The following is a 13,155-nucleotide window of genomic DNA, read 5'->3' as shown; positions in this document are numbered from 1 at the left end:
CCATGATGCAGAACCCAGCATACTCCTCAGGTAGTGATAATTTCCTGCTTTGTAGTTCAGTATGTAATGTTTTCTGAATGGAGAATTCAGAAACTTACTCACTTCCCAAGTGAGTACCACATGATCACTGTCATCAACCAGAAGTGGAATAGTTACATCTTTAACTGAAACCACCTCTGACACTATAATCAGATCCAACACTTTTTGACCAAAAGTTCCTTCTATCACATGCTGCTTGAGGAATTTGTCTCACGACAGCTCAATAAATTCAGTTTCATTCTTCTCATGCACTTTCACTCTTATCCAATCAATGTTTGGATAATTAAAGTCCCCCATTATGATCACTCTTTTCACACCCATCATATTTATTTGGTGATGCATTCCTTTGTCACTATAAACTGATCCACCAGGCAGGGCCGGCGGAAGCGGGCCTGCATTGCAGGCGGGGGCACCACTACAAGGTGGGTGTTACTATGAAGTTTCATTCTTTCTTTAAATTTTTGTAAACGAATTAAGTAATAATATTAGGTAAGTCAATATAATTGCTGCAAATTTACAGTTACAAATTTACAAAAAATTCTTGTAAATTCTTTCCACTTGATTATGACAAAAATAAAAATAAATAAATAAATTGCCTTTTGTTTGGGGGGGGGGTGCCCATTTCAGCTTTGTAGGCAGGCGATGTCCAGCCTAGCACCAGGTCTGTAACAACATCCCACTATGTATTTGATCTTGTTAGATTACATCTCACACTAGATGACTTTAAACTCATCCAACAACTGATACCATGATGCAGAACCCAGCATACTCCTCAGGTGGTGATAATTTCCTGCTTTGTAGTTCAGTATGATAATGTTTTCTGAATGGAGCATTCAGAAACTTACTCACTTCCCAAGTGAGTACCACATGATCACTGTCACCAACCAGAAGCAGAATAGTTAAAACATTAAAAACTATTACTAGTATTGCAGTCATGGGTCTCAATTCTAACTGGATTCAAGTCATATGATATCATTAGCAGCACATAGGAAGGATAGACATTTTTGTGTATCCTTCCTATCTATCCTTCTTATGATTAATTATCAATTAATATTAACCCTCAATTCTGTAATGCAGTTAAAGTTTGTACCATGAGTATTATTTTCTTTTCAGTAATTGTAATTATTTACCTTAACAAAATAACATGCTATTCTTCTTGTGTTTTAAATCTAGTTCCTTCATTCACTTATCTTATTCTCAGTAATGTACAAGAGAATAAAACAGAATTAATTTTAATGAATTCATTAAAAACTTATGGAAATACACTTTCATACTTACATGCATACAGCTTTTTAAAAATAGGATTTAAAAATATCAAGTTTAAAATTTGATGATCAACCATTTTAATCCATGATAGGTCTGATGTAAAAAATTTCACAATCAAGAATAACTGACACTTGAGCTTTCAATTTATGTGATGCATCTTGGAAATAACTGATTTTAGCAACTTGCATTGACTATCAATGCTAGAAGAAGAAACAGGTAAGTCATCTTGAAAACAAATTCTTCTTCTTCTCAACACATCAAATAAGACCATATTCATTAGTGCCTGAAAGGACTGAGCTTAATTTTGTGTAACTTGGTTATCTCATATTTTCCCCACTACATTTTAAAGGCAGAATAATGGCTATGCTCTTTCCTCAAAAGGATCTGATAATAGCCCCATTTTTTTTTTTTTATATATGATTGTCACTCATGAAAGGCTGTAAACCTACAGTACATTAGTATTTTGGGTGGAGAGATTTTTTAAGTTTATTTATACCATTTTTTAAAAATATTTTTTAAACTTTATCTTTTACATAACATAATCTGAAACCCTATTCTAAAAGACTAAACACAAAATGTTAAGCATTCTCACGTTGGACAATGAAATTTATATATGATACTTAATAATGTGTGTATATATATTATTATAATAATAATTATTATTATTATTCAAACATCAAAACATGTTTAGATGTTTGATTGGAAATGTCTCATGTAATTCTGGAAATATCTCTGTTTTGCTCTGCAGTCTAGTTTTTTGGGTGCTTCAAGCCCTCAGTAGGCAAAATGATGGTATCACCAGTAGAAGATGAAACTTTTCTGGTGTGATGCTTAATAACACAAATACCTAGCTTTTCTGTCTTTCAGGGGTATGGATAGACACCACTCATGTTGATGCCTGTCCATGTTAGTTCTTTTCCCTAGATAATTTCCTGCAGTCTAATTATTATTATTTTTTACTTGCTCGCTTGGGGGGGGGGAGAAGAGGCCACAACCCCAGGGCTCTAAACTGATTCACCAGGGAAGATGGTTTAGTTGCTCCAGACTAAATAGACTTCACTGATGCTTGATGTACACATTGTGGTGGTGGCAGCTCAAACATCAGTTCTTCCACCCACTGTTTGGTTTTTTTGGAGGTTTAGTCTTAGACAGAGCAATTATGCAGTCTGTCTTGATTATCTGAGGAAGATTGTCTGTAGTCTTTAGGCTCATATGGATGATGGATTATATTATATATATAGATTACTCATATGAATAGGAGATTGTTTGTTTGAAAGCTTATAGCAAATTATATTTGTGGTTGGCAGTCTTCCAGAAAAGAAAAGTAATGAATATTGTGCTATGGGTTCTGTTCTTGAACTGAACTCATAATATCCACTGTTCTGGACTTCTACTGATCACCTTATTTTTTTATCATATTTCATATATATTGATAGTTGGATATTCAGTTGTTTAGCTGCTTAGCGATGATAAAAAGTTGGGGAATTTCATAAGAATCAATGCTAATGTCAGGTTCTTTCAGGAAGATTTAAATTTTAGCTTGACAAACAGGGTTATCATTACGAAATGCAAGGTTTTGCTCTTTGGAGTGCAGAAGTGTGAGCTGTGCACAGGTTTGTACTCCAGGCAATGCATGAGCAATCCAAAGCATGAGGATAATAATCTACAGAGCCCGAAGGTCAGAGAAGATGATAAAGAAGATACCAACAAGGAGAGGTGATTAGGTAGTCTTATCAAGCTTTAAACTATTGCATAAAGTCATGATTAGAATACACCTGAACACCAATTTGATCAGCTGCTATCCGTTGTGATGCAGAAGCTCTGAAGAATGTCCAGAGATGATGGATAGCAGCTGACCAAATTGGTGTTCAGGTGTATTCTAATCATGACTTTATGCAATAGTTTAAAGCTTGATAACACTACCTAATCACCTCTCCTTGTTGGTATCTTCTTTATCATCTTCTCTGACCTTCAGACTCTGTAGACTATTATCCTCATGCTTTGGATTGCTCATGCATTGCCTGGAGTACAAACGTGCTCCAGGCAATGCATGAGCACATGATGCTTCCATAACCAATTCCAGAGTCCTGATAATAGGACTCTGGAATTGGTTATGGAAGCAGTTGAGGAAAATGTAAATTACAGAGTTTAGTGGATAGACAGAAAATAAATAACATTGAGACTTTGCAGTTTATGAACAATTTTACCAGATATTATACTTAGATTGTAGTGGAAAGGTGGAGAAGAACAAGAAGTCTTTTCTGGAAGTTTAAGTGTAGTGAAGAAGGTGAGGAGTATATTTTTGGTGGCTTTATGAGTGATTTAGGATGTGTTTGACTTCATGAAGGTATGTTAAAAATAATCTATGTTAGGTGTGTGTTTATTGGGAGAAGTAGTGTTTTACATATTGATTTTTGTCACACTACACTGGTGATAATGAGCATGTCTCACCTGCTGATTATTATTTTATCTTTAGCATAAACGCAATGTGAAATGCAACTGGAGATAAATGTGTTGGCTTTTAAACTAACAAAGACCACACAAAAGTCTGTTTTATTATTATTATTATTATTATAGGAGTCCAAAGACTAATCGAGGGAGAGCACCCACTCCACAACTCTCCATCTTTACCACTCAATCCACCAACTACAGTGAACTGGAACTACCATCATGATCTATACTAATGCCATCTACTGACCACCACTAGTATTTTCACAGACAATCACAAACATCCATGCCCATGGCAGTGTTAGATCTGAAACAGGCAACCTCATTCTACATGACGTCACCATTCCAGAGTCTAACAGAAAATAAACATAAATTGAGCATACTTATCATTTAGCACAGTGTAACTATGTTTTTGAAGGAAATGACATCTTGCAAATTAAATTTAGAACTGTTTAAAATGAAGTTAATGTATTTATATATCAAATGTAAATGTAAGTCAACAAAAAGGGACAGTTATAAGAGAAATTATCAGTAATATTCCACATGTAAAAGAATGCAAATTATTCAGCAAGATAGGGCAAAGGTCGCCTTAACGCTACAAGAGCAGCATAAGCGCCCATGGGTGTTACATCTGAGAAAATTTCATGATACATACATTCCCGGAATTAGAAAGTCCCATATGAGGATCGGTGAGGTCACCCAGTCGGGGACCAGTCGGCAGGACGATAGGAGAAATCAAACTCAGAAAGGTGGTGCTTTTGGGGAGTGTATAAAACCCACAACACTGAATTGAAACTTCCCTGTTTTGTTTGTTCCTGTATTTTCACCGTGTGCTTCAAGTGTTCATCGTGGTTCAGTTCTTATTTTTTAGAGCTGACCTTCGAGAAGTTCCAGCATGGCACCGCCACAGAGCATGGCAAGATCGAACACAGGCCGTCAATGAGAAAAAGCGTTGACGTAAATCCATAGCAAAGAAACAGCGCCCGATTCAGGACGAGCACGTGAATCCCACGTGGCAGTAGAATCAAGATAGCCAGAATTCAGAAAGAAAGAAAGATGGAGGAAACCCCGAGAGAAACCGAAATAGTGAAGATAAGTACGTTTATATGTTCTAGCCCCTTTTAGAGAAAATTGACTAACAGTACGGAAGAGAGTGTATTTTGAATTTGTGATAAAGGGAAGTATGAAGAATTGAAATTTATGTGAATAACTCTATACCTCTGGACTGAATTTTAAGAACTATTAGTTTATTAGATATTTTGTTGTGACCCACTCAGGGGAAACCCTGAGTGGGTCACGCCTAGTATGTGCTAAATTTAGTAATAAGGCCTACTAGGCATTTAGTAATGTGCTAAATGCCTAGTAGGCCTAATGAGTTGTAAACTAAAATGTCAAATAAGTTGAGAAAATTGAATTGTAAAGATTTAGAATCCATGTTTGTTTTAAGAATGAAAGAGTAAGAGGAAAGTAAAAGTTCATCATCATCAAATTCCTGCCATGTACCCTCAAGGGGTGTACAGGATATGACAGTACTACATGAAAAAATTACATCATTACTAACTTCCTATCTACAATTTTCCTCCAAATCAGTCTGTTACTTGTCAAGACTCCAACATTATCATATCTTATATTTCTATCGTCTAAGGCACTTTGTACCGTATCAATCCACCTATATCTTGGTCTTCCTCTGGGTCATTTTGCTGCCAACCTGGCAGAGAACACTTGTTTTGCTAATCTTTCCTCTCCCATTCTATTTCACTGACCATACCACCTGAGATTAGCTCTGCTAACACATTCCTGGATGCTGACAATGTCAAGTTCTTTCCTAATATCCTCATTTTTAATATGATATTGCCATTGATGCCATCTGTTCATTCCTCTAATCTTTCTCAGGACTCTCACATCTGCGGTCTCTAGTCTTTGGTCAAGTGTTTTACTTCTGACCCAGCTCTCAGATCTGTAAGTTAAAACTGGTTTGAACACTGTCTTGTATACAGCTAATTTAGTGTTCCGACTAATTTCTCTCTTATTCCATATGAATTTATTCAATTGATTTCCCACCATACCAGCTTTGCTGATTCTGTTGTCTATTTCTATATTTAATTTACCATCTTCAGTAAAAATCGTACCTAGGTAGCTGAAATGTTTTACTTGTTCCACAGGTTCTCCATTCACAACACAGTTGACATTTTCAATGATTCTGCCTATTTTCATTGTCTTTGTCTTTTTATTGCTGACCTTCATACCATATCTATTACAACAGCTATTCAATTTAGTCAGAGAATCTTGCAGACTTGTAGCAGATTTATTTAGAAGTATAACATCATCCGCATAAAGCAAAGAGCTGACATTAACATCTCCAATTTTGATATAAGGTTTAATACCACTTTCCTTCATAATGTGATCCATATAGATAATGAATAACAGAGGGGATAATGTACATCCTTGTCTCACACCAGATTTAACATTAAACCATCTTCCTGTACTTCCTTCAATTCTAACTGCTGACTTACAACTCAAATAAAGACTAAGTATTGCTTGATATAATGCCCCATTGACACCATATAACTGCAGCGTATTGAATAGCTTCTCTCTTGGCACCTTTCATATGCCTTTTCCAAATTGACAAAACTTAAATACAGATCTTTGTTATATTCCCATGCTTTCTCGACTATTTGTCGTAAAGTGAAGATCTGATCCTGACAGCCTCTATTTGGCCTGAATCCAGCTTGTTCTTCACCAAGCTTTTCTTCCACAATTCTTCTCAACCGTTTCTCAAGTATACTTGCATAGATCTTGCCAGGAACACTAAGTTCCTGGCAATGTGAGAATTACAGAGGGAAATACCTCTGTAATTCTCACATTCAGTTTTATTTCCCTTTTTATATATGGGTACTATTAGAGCTCTACTCCAATCATTGGGAATTCGTCCCTCTGTCCAGGCTTTCTGAACTATGCAGTGCAGCCACTGTAAGACTTTTATACCACCATACTTCAGCATTTCTGGTCGAATATCATCTACTCCTGCTGCCTTTCCACATTTCAAGCCTTTGATGGCTTTTTCTACTTCAAGTATAGATATGTATTCCTGACTGCATGCCTGGTCAGTATTTTTTACCACTGTGCTGTCATCACTGCTTGTTTCATTTAGCAGTTTTTCAAAGTAATTACTCCATACTTCAAGGATATTTTTTTCTCCTGTTTTCATGTCACCTTTATCATCTCTAACTCCTTTTGCAGCACTCTTTCCTCCATTCCTAAGCTTCTTCAACAACCTCCAGAATATTTTGCCATCTTCTTGATATTTATTTTCTATATTCTTGCAAAGTCCTCCCATTACTTTTGTTTAGCTAGTTTTACACACTTTTTAGCTTTCTTACATTTGTCTCTGTATTCTGTAAGAGTAAAAGCTGACTTATTTGCCAGGAACTTTTGATATGCTTTCTTCTTTTCCTTCACTGCCTGTTTAACTTTCTTTGTCCACCAGGGAGTTCTGATTTTTTTATCCTTGCACACAACCTCACCACATGCCTCTCTGGCAGAATCAATCAATGTTTTCTTCAGAGTTTGCCACTGAATCTCCAAGGTTTGATTCCTGTTCTCAAACTCTTTCATTTTCTTTTCAATAATCTTTCCATATTTTAGTCTACAGTTCACATCTGAGAGCTGCTCAACTTTTATTCGCTTTAAAACTTTCTTACATGTTATTCTTTTCAATATGAAATTCAATTTTATCCTGCTCAAGACTAAATAGTGATCACTTCCAATTTCAAATCCTCTGTACATTCTGGTGTCCTGCACCAGGGGGAAAACATCACTATCAACAATAGCATAGTCAATGAGACTTTTCTTATTCCTTGCCTCTTCTCTCCATGTGAATTTGTGCACATTTTTATGTTGGAACATGGTGTTAGTAATAACCAGTCCATGTCGTGAACAGAAATCCAACAGATATTTGCCATTATTATTAGCTTTGCTCTTTTCTCCAAATTTTCCCAAAATATTTTTATGTCTCACAATCATTTCCTACTCTGCTATTTAGATCCCCAACAAGGACCAACTTTTCCTTTTTCATTGTGTCAGTTGCTTTTTCTAAAGTGCCAAAAAATTCCTCTACTTCTATCTTAGTAGAACCTTCTGTGGGACCATAGGCACAAATAAGTCTCATTGTCCATTCTCATATTTGCCCACATTACTGTACTTGAGACTGACTGCCATTCAAGAAGATTAGCCTTCTATTTTGTGTTGAATACTATGGCTACTCCTTCTTTTCCTTGATTGTCATTGCCTGAATATAACATTTTGTATTTATTGCTCAGAAAGATCTCACCAGTTTTGGTCTTTTTTGTTTCAGTCATCCCTATTATGTCGATCTGGTACTTATCTAATTCCTCAGCTAGCTTCATTTCTTTGCCATTCAGGCTTCTTATGTTGATAGTTCCGATCTTTAACTCTGGTGATGTTGAGTTGGGGTGTGTTTTCAGATTTGTTCCAGTAGCTGACTTTTCGCTGTTCGCCCTGGTTCCCTGGCGAAAACAACGGGGGCCTTGTTTAACCGGGCGACACCCCAGCCAGCATGAAATTTTGTCATGTTATACCATCATTTTTTATTTTGGTTTAACCAATAAGAATACAATTTGATCGGCTAAATCCCAAATTGCCTGCCCATCCTTGTTCATTCAGTATCAATGTAGATACCCAACAGGGTGCACCACGAGAAGGTGAGGATTGGACATTAGGTCAGAAGCCCTGGCCGGTTCTCCGCATATGTTTAAAGGCTATGTGGAGGTCTCCTCTCAGTTATACAGCTTTGACCCTTAAGCACTCCTTAAGTAAGAGTTTAACTTAGTATTAATATCTGTTTTGTTCCTGTATTATATTTAATAATGAATCCATTAAAATTGTTTGATACCTTTCATGCTTGTATTTCTGACCATGTTGACTGACCCTGATTCTTCAAAAAATTATGAACCTGTAATCATATGTGTGCACGGGGATATCCCAATCAAGAAAGGAAAAGGAGCACGGCCAAATAAACTAGAAAACCTAAGGCTTCTGAATTTTAGTAAATGCATCTGATACCCTATAACTATCCTTAGGCTGAGTTTAACTCTACCGTTAAGGCCCAGGCTCGCGCAGTAAATAAATTTGCCTGAGTGAATGAGGATAGCTTATAGTGATCAGGGAACAGGTATTTCTGGGGTCCCAAAATTGAGAAATATGCTAGATAAGCGATAAGATCACACATTCAAGTAAGATAGACGACTTAAGGATACATGACATTAAAGATAGCAGATAGAAGCCAAAGTATATATAAGAAAGTAAATCATGTAAAGAATAATATAAAAGGATAAAGATAAAAGATATAACAATGACACAGAGTAAAAACGTAACAGCAGGATTCGAACCCGCAGCCTTTTAGCTGGACAGCCTTTTAGTCAACAAGGCCAGCAGGGACTTTTTTTTTTTTTTTTTTAATCATTATATAAAGAGAGGTAAAAGCTTCTTTTTTTTTTTTCAGGAAATAAACAATTGATTTTCACATTGTAAAAATTACTTTACTTGATAAAGGATTAACTTTTAGCTTCTCAACAAATGTCAGTCTGAAAGTTGATTTTCCATTTCACATTTGACCTCTAGTGTATTCTTAGTTTGGGATAAAAGCAAAACTTCTTATTTGTCATTTTCTGTAATTTGTCTTACATATTAAGCTTTCAGTTCTGCAATTTCTCTGCTGAGTATAAATATTGTTAATTATTATTAAATTTAATGATTTATTATGAAGAGTGGAAAGTTCTTGATCAGTATGTTGCTATTACTGCTAGACATGTTGTTATTATTATTATTAATTTTGTTAATTATTAAGTGTATTGTTAATTATTGCTTAAGGTCAATGTTAATGATTATCAAGATGATAATCAATTAGTATGGTTGTTAAACATTTTAGTATTATTTTTGTGCTCTATATAAAAATAATAACAAAAATTAAAAAATCTTGAGTTACATATATTGGTTTCATTGCACCACAGTGATGTCATCTCACCTACTGTGTTTTCAACAGCATTCAGTTAAATGCTCATAATGTTGTCATGAGGTTGTTTTCTGGGTGTTTCAGTTTTTCCACTCAAAAACAAACTAGCTTCAAATACATTTTTGTAGCATTATTCCTTTGAGTGCGCATTAGGATTTGGATTATTTATAAAGTATCAAAGCTGTATAACTGAGAGGAGACCTCCACATAGCCTTTAAAGGAATGCGGAGAACCGACCAGGGCTTCTGACCTAATGTCCAATCCTCACCTTCTCGTGGTGCACCCTGTTGGGTATCTACTTTGATACTGAACGAACGAGGATGGGCTGGCAATTTGAGATTTAGCTGACCAAATTGTATTCTTATTGGTTAAACCAAAATAAAAAATGATGGTACAACATGACAAAATTTCATGCCGGCTGGGGTGTCGCCCGGTTAAACAAGGCCCACGTTGTTTTCGCCAGGGAACCAGGGCGAACAGCGAAAAGTCAGCTACTGGAACAAATCTGAAAACAAACCCCAACTCAACATCACCAGAGTTAAAGATCGGTACTATCAACGTAAGAAGCCTGAATGGCAAAAAAATGGAGCTAGCTGAGGAATTAGATAAGTACCAGATCGACATAATAGGGGTGACTGAAACAAAAAAGACCAAAACTGGTGAGATCTTTCTGAGCAATAAATACAAAATGTTATATTCAGGCAATAACAATCAAGGAAAAGAAGGAGTAGCCATAGTATTCAACACAAAATACGAGTCTAATCTTCTTGAATGGCAGTCAGTCTCAAGTAGAGTAATGTGGGCAAATATGAGAATGGGGAACTGGACAATGAGACTTATTTGTGCCTATGGTCCCACAGAAGGTTCTACTAAGGTAGAAGTGGAGGAATTTTTTGAGGCTTTAGAAAAAGCAACTGACACAATGAAAAAGGAAAAGTTGGTCCTTGTTGGGGATCTAAATAGTAGAGTAGGAAATGATTGTGAGACATACAAAAATATTTTGGGAAAATTTGGAGAAAAGAGCAAAGCTAATAATAATGGCAAATATCTGTTGGATTTCTGCTCAGGACATGGACTGGTTATTACTAACACCATGTTCCAACATAAAAATGTGCACAAATTCACATGGAGAGAAGAGGCTAGGAATAAGAAAAGTCTCATTGACTATGTTATTGTTGATAGTGATGTTTTCTCCCTGGTGCAGGACACCAGAGTGTACAGAGGATTTGAAATTGGAAGTGATCACTATTTAGTCTTGAGCAGGATAAAATTGAATTTCATATTGAAAAGAATAACATGTAAGAAAGTTTTAAAGCGAATAAAAGTTGAGCAGCTCTCAGATGTAAACTGTAGACTAAAATACAGGAATATTATTGAAAAGAAAATGAAAGAATTTGAGAACAGGAATCAAACCTTGGAGATTCAGTGGCAAACTCTGAAGGAAACATTGATTGATTCTGCCAGAGAGGCATGTGGTGAGGTTGTGTGCAAAGATAAAAAAATCAGAACTCCCTGGTGGACACAGGAAGTTAAAGAGGCAGTGAAGGAAAAGAAGAAAGCATATCAAAAGTTCCTGGCAAATAAGTCAGCTTTTACTCTTACAGAATACAGAGACAAATGTAAGAAAGCTAAACAGTGTGTAAAACTAGCTAAACAAAAGTCATGGGAGGACTTTGGCAAGAATATAGAAAATAAATATCAAGAAGGTGGCAAAATATTCTGGAGGTTGTTGAAGAAGCTTAGGAATGGAGGAAAGAGTGCTGTAAAAGGAATTAGAGATGATAAAGGTGAAATGAAAACAGGAGAAAAAGATATCCTTGAAGTATGGAGTAATTACTTTGAAAAACTGCTAAATGAAACAAGCAGTGATGACAGCACAGTGATAAAAAACACTGACCAGGCATGCAGTCAGGAATACATATCCATACTTGAAGTAGAAAAAGCCATCAAAGGCTTGAAATGTGGAAAGGCAGCAGGAGTAGATGATATTCAACCAGAAATGCTGAAGTATGGTGGTATAAGAGTCTTACAGTGGCTGCACTGCATAGTTCAGAAAGCCTGGACAGAGGGACGAATTCCCGATGATTGGAGTAGAGCTCTCATAGTACCCATATATAAAAAGGGAAATAAAACTGAATGTGAGAATTACAGAGGTATTTCCCTACTGAGTGTTCCTGGCAAGATCTATGCAAGTATACTTGAGAAACGGTTGAGAAGAATTGTGGAAGAAAAGCTTGGTGAAGAACAAGCTGGATTCAGGCCAAATAGAGGCTGTCAGGATCAGATCTTCACTTTACGACAAATAGTCGAGAAAGCATGGGAATATAACAAAGATCTGTATTTAAGTTTTGTCGATTTGGAAAAGGCATATGACAAGGTGCCAAGAGAGAAGCTATTCAATACGCTGCAGTTATATGGTGTCAATGGGGCATTATATCAAGCAATACTTAGTCTTTATTTGAGTTGTGAGTCAGCAGTTAGAATTGAAGGAAGTACAGGAAGATGGTTTAATGTTAAATCTGGTGTGAGACAAGGATGTACATTATCCCCTCTGTTATTCATTATCTATATGGATCACATTATGAAGGAATGTGGTATTAAACCTGATATCAAAATTGGAGATGTTAAAATCAGCTCTTTGCTTTATGCGGATGATGTTATACTTCTAAATAAATCCGCTACAAGTCTGCAAGATTCTCTGACTAAATTGAATAGCTGTTGTAATAGATATGGTATGAAGGTCAGCAATAAAAAGACAAGACAATGAAAATAGGCAGAATCATTGAAAATGTCAACTGTGTTGTGAATGGTGAACCTGTGGAACAAGTAAAACATTTCAGCTACTTAGGCACAATTTTTACTGAAGATGGTAAACTAAATATAGAAATAGACAACAGAATCAGCAAAGCTGGTATCGTGGGAAGTCAATTGAATAAATTCATATGGAATAAGAAAGAAATTAGTCGGAACACTAAATTAGCTGTATACAAGACTGTGTTCAAACCAATTTTAACTTATGGATCTGAGAGCTGGGTCAGAAGTAAAACACTTGACCAAAGACTAGAGACCGCAGATATGAGAGTCCTGAGAAAGATTAGAGGCGTGAACAGATGGCATCAATGGCAATATCATATTAAAAATGAGGATATTAGGAAAGAACTTGACATTGTCAGCATCCAGGAATGCGTTAGCAGAGCTAATCTCAGATGGTATGGTCACTTAAATAGAATGGGAGAGGAAAGATTAGCAAAACAAGTGTTCTCTACCAGGTTGGCAGGAAAACGACCCAGAGGAAGACCAAGGTATAGGTGGATTGATACGGTACAAAGTGCCTTAGACGATAGAAATATAAGATCTGATAATGTTGGAGT

The 13,155-nt window shown here is 36.1% G+C and overlaps 1 protein-coding gene across 2 annotated transcripts in view; it reads left to right on the top strand.

The window, feature by feature from the left end:
- The window catches only part of LOC150098866 (serine beta-lactamase-like protein LACTB, mitochondrial), a 166,987-nt gene that overhangs the window by 38,053 nt on the left and 115,779 nt on the right, over window positions 1-13,155 (top strand). The window lies entirely within an intron of this gene.

This window comes from Typopeltis vanoorti, chromosome 15 (assembly GCF_054136105.1).
Source record: "Typopeltis vanoorti isolate ZY-2024b chromosome 15, IOZ_Tvanoo_1.0, whole genome shotgun sequence".
Classification (NCBI taxonomy): domain Eukaryota; kingdom Metazoa; phylum Arthropoda; class Arachnida; order Uropygi; family Thelyphonidae; genus Typopeltis; species Typopeltis vanoorti.
Note: the sequence above shows the minus strand (reverse complement) of the source record. Positions and strands in the feature narration are given on the sequence as shown.